The 22,338-nt window shown below is 40.8% G+C and overlaps 1 protein-coding gene and 1 long non-coding RNA gene across 2 annotated transcripts in view; one reads left to right on the plus strand and one right to left on the minus strand.

The window, feature by feature from the left end:
• Nucleotides 1-10,653: 10,653 nt before the first annotated feature.
• Nucleotides 10,654-14,141, minus strand: LOC147584474 (uncharacterized). Its single transcript, XR_015250236.1, has 2 exons — nucleotides 13,874-14,141; nucleotides 10,654-13,406 (listed from the first exon to the last, which is right to left on the minus strand). It is a non-coding gene; the product is annotated as an uncharacterized LOC147584474 (long non-coding RNA).
• AFF4 (ALF transcription elongation factor 4) overlaps nucleotides 12,852-22,338 on the plus strand; it is a 100,743-nt gene continuing 91,256 nt past the window's right edge. The window contains exon 1 of the mRNA XM_025923630.2: nucleotides 12,852-13,226. The gene's annotated coding sequence lies outside the window, so the exon portion shown is untranslated. The remainder of the gene's footprint in view (nucleotides 13,227-22,338) is intronic.

Raw genomic sequence — 22,338 nt, forward strand, 5'->3', positions numbered from 1 at the left:
GTCTTCTATAAATGTGAAGGTACAAAGTTTATGTATGTAAAAACTGAAAATGAGGGGCGCCTGGGTGACTCAGTCAGCTGAGCGTAGACATCAGCTCAGGTCATGATCTCGTGGTTTGTGGGTTCGAGCCCTGCATCGGGCTCTGTGCCGACAGCTCAGAGCCTGCAACCTGCTTTGGATTCTGTATCTCCCTCTCTCTCTGCCCTTCCCCTGCTGGCTCTCTCTCTCTCTCTCTCTCTCTCTCTCTCTCTCTCTCTGTCTCTTAAAAGTAACAAATAAACGTGTAAAAATTTTTAAAAAACTGAAAATGAAATTGAACCAATATAAAAAAATTAGATTTTGTTGTTCATTAGTGGGTTTTTCCCCCTGTGTAAACTGCTGAAAATCACTACAAACATCTGATGAAAATTATGGTTTGGACTGGTATAACCAGCTTTTATGATGGTTCCCAATGATCCTCATTTCCTGTTATTTATGCCCTTGTATAGTCCCTTCCTACACTGAATCAGGGCTGATCTAAGTAACCAGTAGAATAATACAAACGTGACAGTGTGTGACTTCAGAGGCTAGGTCATAAAAGGCACTACATCTTGTGCCTTGTCTCTTGAAACTCTCAGTCCATGGCATGAGGGTACTCAAGCAGCCTTGTAGAGAGACCCCAGTGGAGAGGAACAGTCCTCCAATCAACAAGTGGCAGTAACCTACCAGTCACGTCTGATCCTCCAACCCTAGTTAAGTCTTCAAATGATTGATTACCACCTTTCAAGAGGCCCCCTAAGCCAGAACCACCTACCAAAGCCACACCTGCATTCCTGACCCACAGAAATTGTGAGAGTTGATAAATAGTTACTGTTGTTCTAAGCCATTAGGTTTATTTCTCAATGTTTATTTACTGTTGAGAGAGAAAGAGAGAGAGAGAGACAGAGTACAAGCCGGGGAGGGACAGAGAGAGAAGGAGACACAGAATCCAAAGCAGGCTTCAGGCTCTGAGCTGTCAGCACAGAGCCTGACAGAGGGCTCAAACCCATGAACTGCAGGGTCATGACCTGAGCTGAAGTTGGATGCTCAACTGACTGAGACACCCACGGGCCCCTAAGCCACTAAGTTTTGAGCCATTTGTTATGAAATAATAATTTGAAAACCCTGATATTTATATGTTTTAAAGTAAACATTTTTTAAAAATTTTTAATGTTTATTTATTTTTGAGAGAGAGAGAGACACAGAGTGTGAGTGGGGGAGGGGCAGAGAGAGAGGGAGACACAGAATCTCAAGCAGGCTCCAGGCCCTGAGCTGTCAGCACAGAGCCCGACATGGGCCTCAAACTCACAAACTGTGAGATCATCACCTGAGCTAAAGTCGGAAGCTTAACCAACTGATCCACCCAGGTGCCCCAAAGGAAATGTTTATTAAAAGACCACATTTAAATTTTTGCTCAGTGTTCATTTCTTATGAGAGGTTTTCCTAGCCAACCTAGCAAAAAAAAAGTACCTGTTTTCATGCTATCCCTTTTCCCTTTTTCCTCTTTGTATTTATACCTGAAAGTTGGTCATATGCATGTATTTGTGTGTCTGTGTCTTCACTAAAATAGAAGCCCCGTGATGATAAGGACTCTTTTGTTCACTCCTGCCTCTGCAATCCAGAATGCTTATGATGCTGTCTGGTATATGATAAGCACTCAGTAGATAATTGTTGAAAGAATGAATAAATGAATGATAAATAAGATTGTTAATGTTTTCATTCACTTTAATAGTATACTTGGACTCATTTCTGGGGTGGAGGTGGGAGTGATGGGCATATAGAGACTGAGCCATAAGCAAATTTGTACTATTTTTCATAATGTTTGCATTAGAATTATTACACCAAAAAATGTTTTAGGGGTGCCTGAGTGGCTCAGTTAGTGAAATCAGCGTCTGACTCTTGAGTTCAGCTTAGGTCATGAGCTCAGGGTTCGTGAGTTAGAGCCTCACATCTGGCTCTGTGCTGACAGTGTGGAGCCTGCCTGGGATTCTCTGTCTCCCTCTCTCTCTGCCCCTCCCTCTCTCTCTTTCTCTCTCAAGAAAAAAAAAAATCTTTGGGCTGCCTGGGTGGCTCAGTTGCTTAAGCATCTGACTTTGGCTCAGATCACGAATGCAGGGCTCATGGCTTGTGAGCTCCAACCTTGCGTCAGGCTCTCCCTCTCAATGCAGAGCCTGCTTGGGATCCTCTGTCTCCCTCTCTCTCTGCCCCTCCCCCATGCACGCTCGCTCACACTCTGTCTCTCAAAAATAAATAAACATTAAAAAAAAGACATCAGTTTCTTGTAAGAGATAACATTTAAAAAATGTTTTACAAAATGAAAAAAAGTAATGTTTACACCTGTGTTTTTTTTTTAATTCACTTTTCTTAAAAGGGCATTGTGGTAGGCAGCTTCTAAAATGGCCCCCCCTGACTCCTGACTTGTGGTATTCATGTCCTGGTACGTCTATTCCCAGACTGAATTGGGCTGACTTGTGCAACCAATAGAATATTGCAGAAATTGATGTGGCTTCTGAGACTAGATCATAAAAGACATAGAAAATTGTAAGTGGGCTATCTCATTACAGCTGAATTTCTTCACAAAAATAAAAAATGAAAAGGAGGCTATAACACAAGTAAGTTTCTAAGTGACTCATTTCTTATCCAAGCAAAGAAAGCCATTTACTGCGGGCAAGTTCATTAAATCACATTTGATTGCAGCAGTCAAAGAAATATATCCAGAGAAAACAAAACTGTTTGAGAGTATTAGCCTTTCTGTTTGAACGGTTGCTCAGATTTGAAGACAGTGAGAACAACATCAATAATCAATTAAGAAGCAAAGTAAGTGATATCAACTGGATTTCCTGGACCCTCTTTTTTTCATAATGGCTTCTTTAGTCATAATTATCATACCATAACATTTACCTGTTTACAGTGTATAGTTCAGAGTTGTACACCATCATCAGAATAAATTTCTAAATATTTTTTATCACCCCAAAAAGAAACCCTGTCCCTATGAGCAGTTTTATTCATCTCCCTCCTAACCACCCAATAGTTGGTAACCTTACTAATCTTGTTTCGTCTCTAGATTTGCCTGTTGCAGGCATTTCATATAAATGGAACTACATCATATATTGTTTTATGGCTCACTTCTTTCACTTAGCACGATGTTTTCGAATTTCATCTATAGTGTAGCATGTATCAGTATTTCAGTTTTTAATTGCCAAATGATATTCTATCGTATGGACATACCACAATTGTTTATCCATTCATCAGTTGGACATTTGGATTGTTTTCTATCTTGTGACTATTATGAATACTGTTGCTATGAACATTGTGTACAAGTTTTTGTGTGGATATATGTTTTGAATTCTCTTGAGTATATACCAAGGAATGGAATTTCTGGGTCATATGGTAACTTTATGCTTAATGTTTTGAGAAACCAACAGACTGTTTTCCAAAGCAGCTGTACCATCTTACAATCCCAACAGCAATCTGCAAATGTTCTAATTTCTCTACATTTTACCAACACTTGTAATTATCTGTCACTTTGATTATAATCATCCTCGTGAGTATGAAGCAGTATCACATTGTGGTTTTGATTTGCATTTCCTGAATGGCTAATGATGTCGGGTATTATCTCACGTGCTTATTGACCATTTGTATATCGTCTTTAAAGAAATGTTCATTCAGGTCTTCTACCCATTTTTTAAAACCTGAGCATTTGTCTATTCTCACTTTCTTGATGCTGTTCTTTGAAGCAAAGAAGTTTTTAATTTTGATGAAGTCTAGTTTATTTATTTTTCTTTCATTGCTTGTCTTTTGGGTGTCATATTGTTTTAAGGCTCCTGGACCCAATTCCAACCTGGGAGGGGTTCCCCACACCAAACACTAAGCAATTCTTGGGTATCTGGTGGATGTCTGAGACTTCAACTGAATTCTAACACTATCTACCCTGAGATTGCATCAGATTCTGCTCATTAAGGGCTCAGTCTTACAAGACTGCCCTCTGTCCCTCACTACAGATGCCAGACACACGCCCTAGGCTGTTACTTGTGCTTCTGACCAACCAGCTATAGATTGTGGAGGTTCCAAACAATCTCCTCCTTAGATTCTTTTAATATGCTAGAGCCGCTTGGGGCACCTTGGTGGCTCAGTCAGTTAAGCGCCTGACTTCAACTCAGGTCATGCATGATCTTGCGGTTCATGAGTTCAAGCCCCACATCAGGCTCTGTGCTGACAGCTCAGAGCCTGGATCCTGCTTCAGATTCTGTCTCCCTCTCTCTGCCCCTCCCCCGTTCACACTCTGTCTCTCTCTCTCAAAAATAAATAAACATTTAAATAATTAAAAAAATTAATATGCTAGAGCTGCTCACAGAACTCAGGGACACAGTTACATTCACCAGTTTATTAAAGGATATTATAAATGATATGAATCAACATCCAGATGAAGAGATACATAGGGCAAGGTATGGGCAAAGGGCATAGAGCTTCCATGCCTTCTTCTGGTATGCCACTCTCCCCAATATCCAAACCAGAAGCTCTCAGAAACAGTCCTTTGAGGTTTTCATGGGGCCTTCATTGCATAGTCATGATTGATTAAGTCATTGGCCATTGGCTGATTGGCTGAGTGAGCGGTTGGGGGGTGGGGCTGACAGTTTCAACCTTCTAAATCACATAGTTGGTCCTCCTGGCAATCAGCCTCCATCCTTCAGTGAAGCCCAAAAGTTACCTCATTGATAAACAAAAGACACCTTTATCACTCTCAACACTTAGGGAATGCTAAGGGTTTTGGAAACTGTGGGTATATAACTATATATATAGGAAATGCATTTTGGTCATTCACATATTAATACATTTAAATTATAAACCACAATACCACACATCTAATAAGCCATTACCTAATCCAAGTCTTAAATTTTACGCTCATGTTTTATAGTTTTAGCTCTTACAATTAGGTCTGATTCATTTTGAGCTAATTTTTGTATATGGTGTGAAGTAGGGGTCCAAATTCATTCTTTTGTAAAAGGAAATGCAGTTGTCCCAGCAGCCTTTGTTGAAAAGACTATTTTTTTAATTTGTGTTTTGTTTTAAGTTTTTTTTTTTTTTATTTTGAGAGAGAACGAGTGGGGGAGGGGCAGAGAGAGAGGAAGAGAAAGAGAATCCCAACTCAGGGCTTGAACTCACGAACCGTGACAATATGACCTGAGCTGAAGCCAAGAGTTGGACCTGAAGCCCTGAAGCCAAGAGTATAACCTGAAGATGAGTTGGATAAGATGTGTTACAGTTGATAGTACCAATATATGAGGAGCAGAAAAATCTCAGTTGAATAGATTTACAAACCTTTTGAAAATGTAAGGTGTTTAAAGCCTTGTGGCAAATATTTGAATTTATCATGTGTTATTGAATAAACAGTGTCAACAGTGATCTTTATTTGCTCTTCTGCACTTAAGCATCATAAATTCCAGGATTTTTTTTTTTTTGGAAATAAACCTGCAGAACCTGACCTGCTGCTACGACACAGCAAATTGATGGCTTAGTAGTGGTAAAGTGTTGTGATTGCTTGAGCTCAGGACACAGATGGAATTTTTCTTTAATTGATGTTAAGATAATAAAACATAAAGTTTAACATATTGAGGCGCCTGGGTGGCTCGGTCAGTTGAGTGTCCGACTCTTGGTTTCAGCTCAGGTCATGATCCCAGGGGTGTGGGATCGAGTCCCATGTCAGGTTCCATGCTGAGCGTGGGGCCTGCCTAAGATTCTCTCCCTCTCTTCCTTTGCCCCTCTTCCCAGTTCATACACTCTCTCTCTAAAATAAAAAAGGTAAAAAAATTTAACATCTTAACCATTTTTAACTGCACATTTCAGTGGTGTTAAGTATATGCCCACTGTTGTGCAACCATTACCACCATCACCAGTATCCCTCTGCAAACCTCATTTTATCTTGCAAAACTGAAACTCTATACCCATTAAACAAAAAGTCCTATAATTCTCCCCACCCCCCACCCCAGCCCCTGGCAACCACCATTCTACTTTCTGTCTCTATGACTTTAACTACTCTTGGTAATCACATAAGTGGAATGATACAATACTTGTCTTTTTTGTGATTGGCTTATTTCATTTAGCATAACATCCTCAAGGTTCATCCATGTTATAGCATGTGTCAGAGTTTTCTTCCTTTTTAAGGTTGAATAATATCCTGTTGTGTAAACATACCACATCTTGCTTGTCCATTCATTCATCGATGGACAATTGGGTTGCTTCCACCTTTTGGCGATTGTGAATAATGTTGTGAGTTGCAAGTTTTCATGAATGAGAACTGCCCTCGACCACCGTTGAACACAAAAGTTTGGGAATTAGCTTTTACTGAAGACTCAGCAATGCTTCTTAATGAGTTCAACCTAAAATCACAAAGTAAATTGTTGATATGTGAAACTTCTTCCATAGTAAAGTTATTTCAGCAACAGTAACTTTTTTGGGGTACAAGTAATGTCAAATTGCTTCATACACTTCCTGTGCTGTCAGAAGTTACAAGGAGAAGTAAAATGTGCATTAGCACACACACGTTTGCCGCATGTATCTTTTCTGAGCTCAAACTGCATTCCCTACAGTGTTTTCTGGACTTCAGATGTAAAGGAAATTTTCATATTTCAAAATCCACTTAACCCTACGATTGAGACTCTCCTATTCAATCTTCAATTAGAGGTGATTGCTTCTCAACGTAATGATATATTCTAAGGCATAAGTCAAGAGAAGAACCTAGTAAAAATCTATACATTTTTTCCAAGAAATGAATACTCTTGTTAATATCACATGCCAACAGATCGATATCAGCGTTTAGCAGTACCTATCCGTGTGAAAAGATGTTTTCAAAAGTGAAATAGATAAAACTTCGTTGCAGATCAGTATGAGCAGAAGAATATTTGAAAGCACTTTTTTAAAAAGTTTATTTTGAAAGAGAGAGAATGTTTGAATGTGAGTTGGGAGGGGCAGAGAGAGAGAGAGAGAGAGAGAGAATACCAAGCAGGCTTTGCACTGTCAGCACAGAGCCCAATGTGGGGCTTGAACTCATGAACCATATGATTATGACCTGAGCTAAAGTTGGTCACTTAACTGACTGAGCCACCCAGGTGTCCCTGAACATACTTTTTTTAAATGTAAGTTCCACACCCACCATGGGGCTTGAACTCGAGACCCCAGGATCAAGATTCACATGCTGTACTGATTGAGCCAGCCCGACACTCCTGAAAGCACTTTTGATGATAGGAAACTCTAACTTTGAATCCTAATCAAGAGAAATGTTATCCTCACTCCCTAGCAAAAAATTATTATTCTCATCAGTAGACTTGAATTACAAAACTTGCTCAATTACTATACTTTGAACTTCATCAAAAACATTTATGGAAAAAATTAAATCTATTGTTACATACTTACATAAGATCCTTGATTTTGCCGCTTGGCCTGCAAAGCCTAAACTATCAACTGTCTCACCTTTATAGAAAAAGCTTGCCAACTCCAGAGAGAAAAGAAGGAGCTTAAAGATCAAGTCTTAGGGTACTTCTGCTTAGAAGTCAGGAAAAGGTAAAGGATCTCTTGCAAATGAGCCTGAAAAGCAGCAGCCAGGGGGGTAAGTGGGAAATTCTGCGAGTGGGGCATCTTAAAATATAAGAGAAGAAAATGTTTCAAACCAGAGAGAATGGTCAACTGTGTTAAATGCTACTAAGGTAAAGGCAAAGATTCAACTTTTGAATCTGGCAGTGTGGTCACTGTTGATGTTCTTGGTGAGTGGTTTCAGTGCATGATAGTAGTGGACAAGACAGAAAGGAAAAGCTCCAGAAGATTAAATAGCACACCCAAAGTATTTAGCATTGTGCCTACCACATAGTATGTAATTATCGAACCAGATATTGTTGTTGGTACCTCGCCCATCTCCCCTCACCTCTACCATTTAAAAAAATTTTTTTAACGCTTATTCATTTTTGAGAGAGAGAGAGACAGAGCGCGAGTGGGGGAGGAGCAGAGAGCTCACACACACACAGGATCCAAAGCAGGCTCCAGGCTCTGAGCTGTCAGCACAGAGCCCGATGCGGGGCTCGAACCCACTGACCACGAGATCATGATCTGAGGTGAAGTCATCTTCAACATAACTACAATTCAGGAACATTTTAACCAAAAAGAGAATAATTGCAAGAAGCTTTATTGTTCATTTCAGGAACTTCTCAAAATCCATTTTAAATGAACACAAAATTGCTCAACTTTTCAGTAGATGACCTTATTTTCTAACTTTTTTTTTTCTCATAGTACTGAATCTTTTCTATTTTTGCAGTAGATGACTTTAGATGATGGCCTACACTGTGTGGTAAGCCAAATAGTGGCCCTCAGAAGATGTTCATGTACGAATCCCTGGAATCTTTGAATATGTCATGTTAAATGACAAAGGGAAGTAGGGTCAGATAGAATTAAATTGCTAATTCAGTTGACCTTAAAATAGGGAGATGATTCTGGATTATCTGAGTTGGCCCACAGCAATCACAGGCGTTTTCAAAATAGAAGAGGGAGACAGAATAGGAAGAGTGATGTGATTTAAGAAAGTACTCAACCAGCAATTGCTGACTTTGAAGAAATTTGAAGGTGAACAGGGGCACAAGGCAAGGGGTGTGGACATTCTCTAAAGGTTGGAAAAGGCAAAGAAAGGGATCACCTCCTAGAGCCTACAAAAAGAAGCAGTCTTGCCAATACCTTGGTCCTAACCCAACAAGACCTGTATCAGACTTCTGACTTACAAAATTATAAGATGATAAATTTGTGTTACTTTAAGTCCCTAAGTTTGTGGTTGTTTGTTATGGCAGCAATAATTAATATACTCTCCAAGACTCTTAAAAATCTTTGCTGTGTCCACTAATCCTAACCTATTAGATCATGATTCTCACCAAACTCTAATCAAGCCTCTGAACTGAAAAGCCCCCCAAACTGATAAATATCTCAACTTCCCTGCTCGGAATGTTACTGAATGTTACTGAGACTGTCGGGGTACTGGTCTCTCTTACCAGTAAATGATAAACTCAGCTTTGCCTTATCACCACATTGTTTGGGTGGTATTTTTGGGGAAGAGCATTTAACAATTGTTTTATCCATGTGCCTAGAATAGTACCTGATATACATAGGTGTTACGTATATGTAACATATACGTTACATGTTTGATACATAATGAATAAATTACGAGTTTCTAAAATAATATGGAATAATATTTGTGTAGATGAAATTGTGACTTGGTATTTCCTATACATAGATGTGACTTTCAGAAAATAATTTTAGGGATGCCTGGCTGGCTCAGTTAGTAGAGCATGTGACTCTTAATTTGGGGGTTGTGAGTTCGAGCTCCACATTTGGTGTAGAGAGTACTTAAAAATAAAATCTTTTTAAAAAACACATTAATTAAAAAAAAAAAGGATAAGTTTTAAAGTCTGAATGAAATCTTGCACATGGATGTTTATATCAGCTTTATTCATTATCATTAAAAAATGGAAACTCAAATGTCCAACTCATGCATGGTTAACCAAACTAGGTTATATCCATATAATAGATTACTACTTAGCCATAAATGGGAATAAATTACTAATACATGCAACAACAATGGTGAATCTCAAAGGCATTATGCTAAGTGAAAGAAGCCAGACTTAAAAGGCTACATACTGTATGGTTCCATTTATGTCATATTCTGGAAAAGGTAAAATTTTAGAGACAAGAAAGCATATGAGTGGTTGCCAGGAACCCAGGTTGAGGTGAGGGGTTCATTATAAAGGAGACCAAGAGAATGTTTTGGTGTAATGGAAATGTTCTATGTCCTGATTGTAGTGGTAGTTTATACAATTGTACACATTAAAAAATATGCATTTTCTTTCTTTAAAATTTTTAATGTTTTTATTTTATTTTTTGAGAGACAGAGAGGGAGTGTGAGCAGGGGAGGGGCAGAGAGAAAGGGATACACAGAATCCTAAGCAGGCTCCAGGCTCTGAGCTGTCAGCAAGAGTCCGACATGGGACTCAAATCCACAAATGTGAGATCATGACCTGAGCTGAAGTTGAAAGCTCAAGTGACTGAGCCACCCAGACACCCTTGCATTTTCTTGTTTGTGAATTATAAAACACAGAAATCTACTCAGAATTGCTACTGAACAATATATGTTGAATACTTTGTTAAAATCTTGCATGTTAATAAAACAATCATACATTTCTGGGGTGCCTGGGTGGCTCAGTAGGTTAAGCATCTGACTTTGGCTCAGGTCATGATCTCACAGCTAGTGAGTTCAATCCCCGTGTCACGCTCTATCCTGACAGCTCAGAACCTGGACCCTGCTTCAGATCTGTGTCTCCCTTGCTCTCTGCCCCTCCCCCACTCACACTCGGTCTCTCTTGAAACTAAAAATAAAATAAAATAAAATAAAATAAAATAAAATAAAATAAAATAAAATAAAATAAAATAAAACAATCATACACTTATTTGATTTTTTTTTTCTCTTATAGCTTTATGGTCAGTATTTTCTACTATTTCTTTATTCTGTGCAGTTGACTTACATTGTTCTGGAACATGAAAATAGAGACATTCACTTTGTTAAAATGGATGCATCTGATTAAATGACAAATAACATTTATTCCAAAATAAGTTAAGGAAACTTCTTGTAAGGTTTATTAAATATCAATTTGCATCTTCATACTTCTTTAATTACTGTGTAAAATGACAATCTTTCTTTTACTTCTCTCCATCCCCACTATCTTCCAATATAGCCTTGTAAATCTTCCAAGGCAAAACTTGAAAGAAAGCAAATAAAATTGGCACAACTTCTGCAGAGGACAATTTGACAGTATCTATCAAAGTTAAAAATACCTTTTAATCTAAAGGTTCCAGGGTAAGGATTTACGTATTAGTTGTCCATCGTATGGGGTAGTTATCAGTTACAGCCTAGTTTGTAATAGCTTTGGCTTGGCAACAACCTAAATGCCCACTTATTGGGGACTGACTAAATAAATATTTGCATACAATGGAAATACTGCCGCTGGGAAGAATGAAGCAGTTCTTCATGTAGTGATAAGTGATGATGGCTAGAAGCAGAAAAATGTTCACCTTTAGCCCAGAAGGCTGACCTATAGCTTACATGGTTTTGATAAGGATCAAACATGCACTGACTCCTGCATTCTTAAAGCGTCTCATGAGTTGCCTGTAAATCTCACCAACAGTTAATATTGAGGTGAATGTTAAGCACCAGAGAAATCTTCTGAAACTAGTTTTAGGAGTAGAAATTCGAGGAAGACATTTATGATCTAATACTCCCTGCAGCTCCCCTCCCCCTTGAGCACTAAGCATGTAGCCACTGCCTTCATACAGCAAAGGTACAGCTCTTTCTGCCCACAGGTTCTGACCCCAGGTTGTAATAAAAGCACCTTCTTGCACCAAAAGCCTCTCAAGAATTCTTTGTTGGCTTGTGGCCCCACATCCATATGGAAGGATACCCAGGATATTTTAAGTGAGAAAAGGAAGGAACTTAACAGTATATACAGTATATTATCTTTCCTGTAAAAAGTATGTTATCACTATATTTTCATGTTTATTTATAACATATCTTGGGAGGGATACACTAGAAAATGCCAAATGATTGCCTCCAGGACTACCATAGTTAAAGGGCAGGGATGGGAGGAGTAATTATTTTTCACTCTATTTCATCACAGTTCTTTTTGAGTTTTGCACTAATAATTTCCTCATCTATAGAGATACATAGATAATATCTATATAGATATAAAGAGTGAGGCTTAAAAATAATAGGTGGTCAGTTAAGAATTTTAAAAAGGAAAAATTATACTTTTATTGATGCTGAATTACCAGTGTTAAGGGCTGACAAAAACATTTTCATATGCACATTCCTTATAAGAGTTTATCATAAAGCTCCTCAAAAACCTTGCACCTTACCAAAAGCAATCTTTAACACGCTTTTTTCTAGATTAGTTGGTAGAAAGTAACCTCCCACCCCCTTCACGCTCCTCCCAGCTTCCTGAGGCTTCTGTACAGAAAGAAAACAAGTAAGAGGCAGGAGATTATAAAGTGTTCTTCCAATGGTGAACCAGAGGTAGTGTCTCTGAACAGTTACCAAACTGCGTTCCATGAGACCCTTTGAAAATCCTGTCTGGTCTATAACTATTATTTTACTCTCAATTAAATTATAGTTTGCCCTGACTGGCAGAATGTTAAGAGATGAAGGAAAGCGTTGAAAATGATATCCTGAAGAACAGTATTACTGGCAGAAAATGTTTGGATGACGAACAGAAAGGGCTGGAGAGGCTTCATGGAAGAAGTTCAAGCGTGGTTCTAAGCATCCTCCTGCAGTAAGTCCCTGGAGACTTCCTTTCTCCGCCGACCTGTTGAGGGCCGCTGGACTCCGGGCATCAACGTCAGCACCGGGAAGTCGGTCGAAGGGGCTTCGGGTTCGCCAGACCCTCGCCAGGGGCGCACGACCTGACCCCCCGCCCCTCACCTGAGTCCCAGAACCGGTAGACCCGGCTCGGCCCGTCCCCGGTAGCGGCTACGTGCACAGAAGGGTGTGCGCGTCGCGGATCTGCAGGCCGGGTCCTGCCCGGCGGCCCTGCCCTGCGCGGCCACGGGGCCTAGGAGGTCGGGTCTAAGCCACCGGGGCCGGTGCTCCGCCCGTCCGGGGTCGTTCGACCCCCACAGCCGCGCACGTCACGGCCCCCGTGTCGTCTCCGGTCACCGCAGGCCCAGCAGGGCCCCGCTTTTCTGGCGGGGCGGGGCGCGGCGTCGCCACGTGACGCCTCGCCCCCGCCCGGCCCTGATCACATGGGTGGCACGGCCGCTGCGTCAGTCACCGTCCTGGCTGCGGGAGTCGAGCCGCCGTCGCCGCCGCCGCCAGCGGACGGGGCGGGGATCCCGGTGCCAGGTCTTCGTCGGCCCGCCCCTGCCGCCTCAGTCGGCCGTCCCGGGCTGGGCCCGACCGTCATGGAGCGGGGCGGGACCTCCGCCTGTTCCCTGTGAGGCGCGTCGCCGCCGCCCCCGCCTGCGCCTTTCCAGACCTGCCGAACCCCCGCCGCCGCCCGGAGCCCCTCGTCCTTGGCAGTCTGTCGCCGCCCCCGGGCGGGCTCGAATGCGCGTCCGGTGAAGGTGCAGGCCCGGCGCCGCCGCTGCCGCAGCTGGGAGATGGTTTGGGCCTAGCGGAGCAGGGATTGGAGGTGAGAGGGGCCGACTGACTGACGGAGGGCCGGGCCGGGCCGGGCCTGGCCGCGGGGTGCGGGGTGGGGGTGGGGGAGACGGTGAACTGGGTCCGCTTTGGGGGCTCGGGAGACCCTCCAGGCTGGGGCTGCTCGATCCGGCTTCGCCCTTCTTCTTTCCGTTTCACCCCCACCCCCGGCCTGGAAAAAAAAAACAACATAAGGCTAACCATCCTAACAAAAATTTCCAGAAATCCATCTTTTCACCGTTTCTCCTTTCCGCTTTCGTTTCTTAATCCATTCCAGCCCTCAGAAAATTTAGCGACAGATTGGTGATTTTTTAATATCCTCTTCAGTTTCAAGTTATTTGTAGAGAAAATAGGCCTAGATTTCTGGCTATCATTACCCAACTAGTTCTCGCTTTCCTTCTCGCGATCCTGCGCACGTCTCTCCCCCTCTCTCTCTCTCGCTCTCGCTCTCTTTCTCCCTCTCCCTCTCGCTCTCTCCCCCCCACCTCTGCAAAAAAAAAAAAAAAAAAAAAAAGGAAAAAAATTTTCCACCTTCGGCTAGCGAAGGGGATTGACTAAAAATGGGAAGGTGGGGGTGTAATACTTGAATAGCCGCCCCCCCCTCCCCCCCCGCCCCTAACTTCGCAGTAGGTCTGTTACCTAGTTATCCCGATAGCTCGGGTTTGGATATTGATGTTTAGGCCTTTCCTCCAGCTGCCTGTGCCCGGGGTTAATCTCGTAATTGACGTCAGTGCTTTGTTCCTTCCACTTTGCTGTTCCTTCCACTCTTTGAGGGTGGATCTTGGAGTATAGGAGTTTGAGGACTATCTTCACTGCTTTTTCTCTTACAGTGGTTATCATTTATAGGAAGTTGAAAGTACAAATCTGAAATGCTCGTGCATGGAGTTGCACTAAGACGAAGAGTTCCATTTAGGGTTCTTCTCGTAGTCAGTTGCCATTCAGAGTGGCTTTACAGAAATTTTAAACTAAGGCCAGTCTCTTTTTCAGTGACCGGTATGTCTTGAGGGAACCTAAGCAATAAGTGCCTGTGAATAAGATGTTTGCAAATGTGACATTTAAGATACGTGTTGATTTTTAGGACTCGTGTTTAAAAAGCTCAAAGCTTTGTTTCCATATTGATTCTGCAAAGCTTTGTGAAGTGCTTTTGTCATTTCACTGTACTTTGATTTATCAAAATTGAAATATTTATGTGAATTTTCTTAATTTGGCATTTGATAAGAGCCTTTGTGGCCTGCGAATCTGCCTGGATCTTCTTTGGTCATATGTGCATAAAGACGTGTTGGCAAGTGGCCACTGTCTTTTAACAAAGCTGGCTTCTTTAAAATTTTCTGGTTTATTTTCCTTATTCATCACTGCATTTTTCAGTGTCTAAACATTAAAAAAAATCCCCCAGAAGTTATTTTTAATGATCTTTTAGAGTCAATTTACCTGGGAGCAGTGATTTTTCTTTTTTTTTAAATATCAGCAGTTTCATTCAGTTTGTGGTGGCTTGTATCTTGATGACTTTAGGTTTTGTTAGCTCTGCAGGAACAGTAGGCAAATTCTACTTTAAATATAAGTTTGCATCAGGTGTGGACAAGATAGGAGGTCTGTGAATGACCCAACCTTTACTGTATGGTTTACACACACACACACACACACACACACACACACACACACACACACTCACACACACACACACTCACAAAGAGCTTAGCTGTATTAATTGGAAAGCACTCCACAGTTTTGGGGTGTAGTGCTTTGGGGTGTACAGTGCTTCGGTAAAGCTCTGTAATTAAGAATTCCTAAAGATAGAATATTTTCATTCAGATTACTTTCTCTTTGTCATATGACATACATTCTCTGTGCTCTTGAATTGTATGCCTTTTGTAATAGCTGATATATTCTCCTTTTGTATTGTAATTTTCTGATAGGTTTCTTGTAGTGTGTTTAGAACAAGAGCTATGTTTATATCTCTCCAGTATCATCAGTATTTTACACAGTTGTTAGATTGAATGTGAATGTGATATCCAATCTAAGTTTTCACAAAGGGATAATCTAAAACAAACTGTATGAGCAAGTGATCAATATTTGAAGGGGAGAAAGTAACTATCAGCTACAGAAGATGACAGAAGGTGAAGGCTTCTAAAAGTTATGTATCTTACCTTTTTTGAAGAGCTAAGGTAAATGTCATGGTTTATGTGTACCTGAGAGGAACAAAGAAAACAGGTATTTCTTCTTTTGTGGCCATCTACTGGTTTAGAATGGAGTCCAAAATGTATGAGGCCTTTTCTTTGTAGTATTTTTCATAAAATCAAAGAAGTACTCTTACAGGTATTAAAGGCACACGTGGACAGTAACCCAGAAGTACAGTACATATTGTAAAAGTTGATGACTTAAGTTTTATTTTTTACTTTAGCTCTATTCTCCAGGTATTTTATTATAAAAACTTTTTTTAGGTCAGCTGTACTCAAATTAAAAAAAATTCTTTTTAACTTTCCTATGTCATGTAAAGGTTTCCCAGCTTTTGAACTCCCAGCCCTCATTATATTTTACCCATTTCCTTTTTCATTTCCTCTGATAAGTTGGAACGATTATATTTGATTTCTGGGAGGGTGTGTGCCAGTGTCAGTAAGTGTGAAATGAGGTGTAGTCAGTGATTAAAACTAACCAGACCTGTTACTTTGGTGCTTTTTCCTTTGGTTCAAGCAGGTACCACTACTTGTAACTTTTTATACTGAATATCTTGGTTGCTTGAAGTGATAACTCTAGTAAATGGAAGAGGACATGATAAACATGACCGTTATGGAGTTTTGGCTGATCATCTGCATTCCTGTCTGTCTTGATGTTCATTTTCACTAGCATCACATCCTGAGAATTTTAATGGTATTGGCACACAGAAAATATTAGAACCAGTGAATTCATTTCCAAAATATTACAAAAACATTTTAATATTGAGACTACTTATTAATCCTGTTTTTTTTAATGTTTATTTTTGAGACAGAAAGAGAGAGTGAGAGTGCAGGGGAGGGGCAGAGAGAGAGGGAGACACAAAATCTGAAGCAGGCTGCAGGCTCTGAGCGATCAGCACAGAGCCCGATGCAGGGCTCAAACCTATGAACCTTGAGATTGTGACCTGAGCTGAAGTTGGACGCCTAACCAACTGAGCCACCCAGACACCCCTTAATTCTCTCTCTCTTTTTTTTTTTAAAGCTTATTTATTTTGAGAGAGAGGACTAGACAGAGAGTGTGTGATGCAAGCACGCACACAAGCAGGAGAGGGGCAAAGAAAGAATCCCAAGCAGGCTCAGCCCTCCCAGAACAGAGCCCAATGCAGGGATCCATCCCATGAACCTGGAGATCATGACCTGAGCTGAAATCAGGAGTTGGGTGCCTAATCAACTGCGCCACCCAGCCTAATTCTGTTTTTGAACAAAGAAATTTTCTTTAAAATCATCTTTCAAATGGCTAAAATACAAAACTCAAGAAACAGCAAGTATTGGTGAAAATGTGGAGAAAAAGGAATCCTTATGCACTGTTGGTGGAATTTCAAACTGGTGCAGCCACCGTGGAAGACTGTTTACTTAAAAAATTGAAAATAGAACTACCCTGCAATCCAATAATCACACTACTGGGTATTTACCCCAAAACTTTGAAAACACTAATTTTGAGGGATACATGCACCCCTGTGTTTATTGCAGCATTATTTGCAATAGCCAACTATGGAAGCACCTCAAGTGTCCATCAATAGATAAATGGATAAAGAAGATTGGTATATAGATACAATGGAGTACTATTCAGCCATAAAAAAGAATGAAATCTTGCCATTTGCAACAGTATGGATGGATCTAGAGAATATGATGCTAAGTGAAATAAGCCAGAGAAAGACAGATAGCATATGATTTCACGCCTATGTGGAATTTAAGAAACAAAACAAATGAAGGAAAGAAAAAAGAGACAAACCAAAAAATAGACTCAACTACAGAGAACAAACAGATGGTTACCAGAAGGGAGGTGGGTGGCAGGAATGGGTGAAAAAGGTGAAGGACATTAGGAATGCGCTTGAAAAAAAATTTTTTTTTAAAATATAATTCCAGTATAGTTGACACAGTGCAATTGTCTTGATGAGCTCTAAGTAACATATGGAACTGTTGGATCACTATATTGTACACCTGAAACTAATATAGCAGTGGATGTTAATGACACTGAAATTTAAAAAAAAGTAGATATAGTCAAAAAATAAAAAAAAATGAAATTTACCTGCTTCATCATGTATATATTTTATTAAAAAATCTGTAACCTGAGGAATGTTCTGAGGGAAGGTAATTTTACCTCTTTTGTGGTGCCAAATGAACCATGGCGGTGGCTTTTAGGAGGGTAGACAAAGCTTATTATTGGGTACCGTTTTAAATTATTTTAATAATTTCCTAGGATAGGTAAAAGAACCTTGGGCATTGTTTTTCCAGGGTTGTAGGTGTGTGGCAGGGGAAATCAGGGATTGACATGAATACATTGCTCTGGAAAGCCAGTATGGTTTGACTACCCAGATATTGTCATGATCTACCTTGGGACTGTGCTACTCGAGGCTACTTTAGGACTGAATGGGTCTCGCATGATTTTGTTAAGTTAGAGCTGGCTAGTGAGTTACAGTTTTTCACTTTGACTTTTTCTTTTCTTGTCATTATGGTAGCGACAGTTTTATGGAGAGGTGAGTATAGGCAAGTGCTTTGCAGTGACAGGACTTCCCACCTCTTTGCAATTGTTTCCATTTCTTCCATCTGAAATAACACTTTTCCTCTCTTGTTCCCTACCCTGTTAAAATTTCACTGTCTGTTAAGGCACAGTGGAAGTACCATTGCCTTCCTGAAGTTTTCCATGATTCCTCTGGATACTCCAACTGGGACCTACCTTTTTTGAATCCCTGCATCACTTTGTATCTTCCTTACTTGTTATGTTAACTAGGGGACTGTACCCTGCTGAGTGACATCTGGCACCATGTATCAGGGAAGACATACTGGTAAAATAAGGACTGTGTAATACTATTTCCTTATATATCTCTAAAAAATAAGGATTAAAACAATAATCCAACTTTTCAGTAAAGAAGTTAATACTAATTTCTTAGTGTCATCATGTATTTAGTCAGTCTTCATATTTCTCTGATTTTTGCACTTACTCATTTCTATACAATTGGTTTGATAAAGAAGCCATGTTTTTTGCCCTATGAGATTTCTCACAGTCTAAATAGTGCTGGATGCATCCCTGTGGTATTATATAGTATGTTCCTCAGTCCCTTGTTTTTTCTGTATATAGTAGTTACGTTTAGAAGCTTGATCCAATTGAAGCTTGACTTTTTCATTTTTTTAATGTTTATTTATTTTGAAAGAGGGTGAGCCAGGAAGAGGGCAGATGCCTAACCAAGGCCACCCAGGCACCCCTTGAATTTTTATTTTTACTTTGTGTTTTTAAAATTTATTTTGAGAGATAGAGAGCGAATGCGTGAGGGGCAAAGAGAGAGGGAGAAAGAGAATCCCAAGCAGGCTCTGCACTGTCAGTGGGGCGGGGCTTGAACCCATGAATGGCAAGGTCATGACCTGAGCCTAAATCAAGAGTTGGATGCTTAACTGAGTCACCCAGGTGCCCCTGAATTTTTATTTTTATTTATTTATTTATTTTTAAAGTTTATTTTCAGAGAGAGAGAGAGAGAGAGAGGGAACAAGTTGAAGAGGGGCAGAGAGGGAGGGAGAGAGAACATCCCAAGCAGACTCCACACTATCAGTTCAGAGCCTGACGCAGGGCTCTTTCCCATGAACCATGAGATCATGACCTGAGTGGAAATCAAGAGTGGGAGGCTCAACCAACTGAGCCAACCAGGCACCCTCTGAATTTTTACTTTTAAATAAACTGTGTTCAAAATGGGGTTTGAACTCACGACCCCAAGATCGAGAGTTGCATGCTCTACTAACTGAATCAGTCAGGCACCCCAAGGCTTGAATTTTTTTTTTAAATGGCAAGATTACTTCATGGGTAGTGTTGTGTACTTCCTCTACAGTCTTTTTTTTTTTTAATGTTTATTAGTTTGAGAGAGAGACAGAGTGCAACCTGGGGAGGGGCAGAGAGAGGGAGATGCAGAATCTGAAGCAGGCTCCAGGCTCTGAGTTGTCAGTACAGAGCTCCACAAAGGGCTTGAACTCAGGAGCTGTGAGATCATGACTTGAGCCTAAGTCAGATCCTTAGCAGACTGAGCCACCCAAGTGCCCTGTTTTGTTTTGTTTAATGTTTTTATTTTTGAGAGAGTGTGGAGAGCTCAAGCTGGGGAGGAGCAGAGAGAGGGGTACAGAGGATCTGGAGGGAAGCAGGCTCTGTGCTGACAGCAGAGAGCCCAGTATGGGACTTGAACTCACAAATAGTGAAATCATGACCTGAGCTGAAGTCCCACGTGCTACTAACTGAGCCACCCAGGTGCCCCTCCTCTGCACTCTTAAACTTTATGCCTGTCTTCTCATCCTGTTCGTGAAATTGCTCTTGCCAAGGCCGCCTGTGACTTCTTTATTGCCAAATTATATAGTTACTGCTTACTCCTTTATCTCTTTGTCTACTTAACTTTTGTTAACCATTTTCTCCTTGATACTGTTTTCTTCCTGGACTCTTAGGACTTTGTCCCTTTCTTCCTACCAGTTGCGTTCTTGCAGACTTAGTTCTCTGCTAATGCTTTGATATTGAAAGTTCTTGATTTTAGCCTTGGCCTTCTTTTTTTTTTTTTTTTTTAATTTTTTTTAATGTTTATTTATTTTTGACAGAGAGAGAGAGAGAGAGGGACAGAGCATGAGCGGGGGAGGGGCAGAGAGCAAGGGAGACACAGAATCCGAAGCAAGCTCCAGGCTTCCAGCTGTCAGCTATCAGCACAGAGCTGGACATGGGGCTCGAACTCACAGACCGCAAAATCATGACCTGAGCCGAAGTCAGACGCTCAACCAACTGAGCCATCCAGGCACCCCCTAGCCTTGGGCTTTTGTTTTCACTCTTCTGGATGATCTCATCCATTTGTATAGCTTCAGCTACCATCTCTTAAGTGTTTTGTGGGAACCAGAACTCTTATTCAACTGAATACCTTCCTTTGGATTGTTTAGTAGGCACTTTGTTTTGGTTAGGCGAGTGACACATATCTAACTTAAACTAAAAAGAACTTGTTGAGAACATACCACATATCCCATGAATTGTAAGAAAGGCAGTCAACCCACAAGAGGACAGCTAGAACTCAGGAGCAGCTGGATCCAGGGGCTGCAGATGTGGTTAGGAGTATCTCTTTATTACTCTCTAGATGTTCTTTCTCTATCCAATTCGCCCTTGCTGCAGGTGAAATTTAACACTTAACTAATACCTTTTGAGTTTTAAATTTCATATCTGCTGCTATCAGAGAGAGGCTGCCTTGATTCTAAATCTCAATTCCAGGAAAAGGACTCATTTGGTGGTATGTCCACCTGTGGAGCACAACTTTGGCTAGGGAGCTACATTGTAATAACATGTTCTAACTGGGGCACCTGGATGGCTCAGTCATTTAAGCTTCCAACTCTTGGATTTGACTCTTGGTTTTAGCTCAGGTCATGATCTCATGGTTTGTAAGATTCTTTTTTCTCCCTCTCTGCCCGTCCCCAGTACTCGTGCATGTGCACATGCGCATGCTGTTTCTGTCTCTCTCTGCCTCTCTCTCGTGTGTATGCATGCTCTCTCTCAAAATAAGTAAATAAACAAACAAACAAAAAAACCCAATATGCTCTAACTGCAGCATTCCAGAGAGAAGTGGAGTAAAGGGCACTCTAAAACATAGTTGTCCCCCTCATTCATCCCATAGCTATTTAGTGCATACACAGTCCTACTCTTATATATGCATATATATGTATTTATATATATTAATGTTTACTTATTTACATAGAGAGAGAGAGAGAGAGAGCGCACACATGCAAGCAGAGAGGGGCAGAGAGAGAGAATCTCAAACAGGCTTTGCATTGTCATTGCAGAGGCTGATGCAGGGCTCGATCTCATAAACCATGAGATCATGACCTCAGCTGGAATCAAGAGTTGGATCGTTAACTGACTGAGCCACCCAGGCGCCCCTGTTGAATATGTATTTTTTAACATAATATAGCTATCTGCATACAACAGCAGACACCCTCATCTCTTCAATAGAGACAACCCAATTTCCATCCAAAGGCCCTTGTTCTCTGAGTCCAGATTCACACGGTGATATCCTTTGTTAATTGGTCTAGCTAGATCTGCTTTGTCACATATTTGAAAGTTGTGGGCTAAATACTAAATTTGATCATCCCTGAGATAACTGATACATAGTTGTGGAAAAACAACAAAAACACCAACAAAACTAAAACTGTTTGGTGTGGAGGAGAGAGGAAGGTAGCATTGTTCCAAAACTTACACTATACGTTGCTAGGCAAGTACAGTGTAAGGTAAATGGCAAAACCAGCAAGTATGTGGGCCTTCATCTGTTGACTTCCTTGCAAATGGAGTGAGTTCTTTGGTAAGCCAAATGAAAATTTTCAGTTCTGTCAACTAGGATTGTTTTCCTTGTCTGTTGTTTTAAGTTAAGGTTAACACTGAGAGGACATCTGGAAGGAGTTTTAAGGGAAGGCAGTTCTGTGTTGCCTTAGCATAAGGATCAGTAAGCTATGGTTAGTAGGCCTAGTGCTGCCTGCTTTTGTATGGCCTGTGAGCTAAAAATGTTTTTTATATTTTTAAATGGTGGGAAAAAAATATTGTGGCCTGTGAAAATTATAGGAAACTCAAATTCAGTGTCCGTAAATAAAGTTTTATTGGGACACAGACGACACACCCATTTGTTTCTGTGTTGTTTGTAGCTGCTTTTGCTGCTACAATAGGAGAGTGGAATAGCTGTGACCGTAGGGCCTGCAAAGCCTAAAATATTTACTCTGTGGCTTTGAAAAAGCTGGTCATCTCCTGTCTTAGCAGATCCCTGGTGGATAGTGGAGATTGAGTATTGTTTTAGGATTGGATGTTAGTTTACATGGTTCCTGTTTACTGTGGTGGTAGTTAGGGTTTTTTGATTGTGGAATGTGTGTGTGCATGTGTATGAATAGATATAAATAAACTTTAAA

This window comes from Puma concolor, chromosome A1 (genome assembly GCF_028749965.1).
Source record: "Puma concolor isolate L17-30 chromosome A1, mPumCon1.1.hap2, whole genome shotgun sequence".
NCBI classification, from domain to species: domain Eukaryota; kingdom Metazoa; phylum Chordata; class Mammalia; order Carnivora; family Felidae; genus Puma; species Puma concolor.